We start from the raw sequence: 1716 nt of genomic DNA, 5'->3' as shown, positions 1-1716 counted from the left end.
AGGGACAAGCCAGACTGAGTAAAGTGCCCCTCTTGGATCTGTCATTGTCCTCATCACCTGCCCTGGGGCTGCAGTGGTCTTCTGAGGTTAAACTTTGGAGCAGGGGAGGAGGGAAGGAGGTTTGCTCACTGCTTTCTCCAGCAGCTATTTTATTTCTGTTTGTCTGTACATTGTAATCTCCTCACAGTGATAGCCACAGGGTGTTGGAGAAGATGAAAATATATCTGAAAATACATCTGCCTTCAGAAAGAGAACAAATAGGTGAATTAAGGACAAAGCCATCATCCTCCTTTGTTTATTTCACACTCCTGCCAGCCTTCTCCACAAGATTCTTGATTTGCACTAACACATCTCTTCTGACATGTGCATGAACACAAGGAGAGGGACCTGCAGGAGCCCTGGGGTGCTGCTGACTGCTACAGAATAGTCTCCTGGGGCTGGCACTGCCAGGGTGTCAGGAGTATCTGCTCAGCATTGCTCTTTCTGTACACTCCCATCTTACTCATCAGAGCCCTGCTCTGTGCTGTACATGGCACTGCTGTTTGCTAAGACCCCCTAAGACCCCCTCTCCCTGTCATGATATCTGTGACTTTCTGCCACAGCCTCTTGCACTGCATCCTGACACTGCAGGTCCATTCCATCCTCCTTTCCTTGCACATGAAGAGAGAATTGCCAGCATTTTTACCCAGCATTATTTTCTACAGGCTTGCTGGTCTCAGAGGCAGAAGAAGTTGGCCACCATCCTCACCCACAAGACCCTAAGGGGCAGAACCCAAACATTTGGTGAAGACCAGGGGGATTTGGGATTCCTGTAGGTAGTAGCTGCTTATTAGATCCTTCTGAAGGCTTCATCTGTGCTTTCTTCTTGGTTTTCTGGTCTCCTTCCAACCCACACTTATTCTCAATATGCTGTGCTAGTGAGAGATGTGAGAATGTCTACATGAAGATGTTTGCAAATGGATATTTACCCTGGAAGCTGGTTCAGGCATAACTCTCAAGTTGGTGCAGCCCCAGATATGAAAAGCAGGAGGCCAAAGAGGTAGAGGAGAAGGAAACAAAAAACTGAGAGCAGAAATTATAAAGTGCTGCCAGGCTCATCCATGGACATACATCTGTCTAGAACCTTAATTGGCTACTGAATTCCAACTTCAAATCATCGAGCATGCAAAATCTGTGAGAACCACATGAAACTCTGGAGTTCATCTGAGCAGCAACGCAGCCAGGAAGAGATGGAAGTGATACTCTGGCAGTATGGAAGTTGTGCCTCCTTTTTTTTTCATAGGCACTGTAAATGTCCTTGCTAAGTCAGGAGTCATAACTAGGTAGGCCCACATGGTGTGCATCAGAGTAACCTAAAATGTGCTTTGCTATGAAACTTAAGATGAAGTAAAGTATGTTCCACTGCCTGTATTTCAGACTTTTCGATCAGCTGCTCCAAATGGAGTCTGTATGGCATGGAGGAATTTATACACATACATATATGTGCAAGTAAAAGAAACTGCAAGTAAACTCTTGGGTCTTTAGACAATGCCTTTCATCTGAAAGTTTCAAAGGGCTGGTTATTAATGGTTAAAGTGACCCTTTGCTTGTAGACCAACAGTCTGCTATTATTCCATTTATTGTCTTAAATCTACTGCTATCCCACAGAGACACAGTAGTGGATGTAGGCAGGACTGTGGGTTTTGTATCAGCTGGTTCTACCATCATTTGCTGCTG

This window comes from Corvus moneduloides, chromosome 4 (assembly GCF_009650955.1).
Source record: "Corvus moneduloides isolate bCorMon1 chromosome 4, bCorMon1.pri, whole genome shotgun sequence".
Taxonomy (NCBI): domain Eukaryota; kingdom Metazoa; phylum Chordata; class Aves; order Passeriformes; family Corvidae; genus Corvus; species Corvus moneduloides.
Note: the sequence above shows the minus strand (reverse complement) of the source record.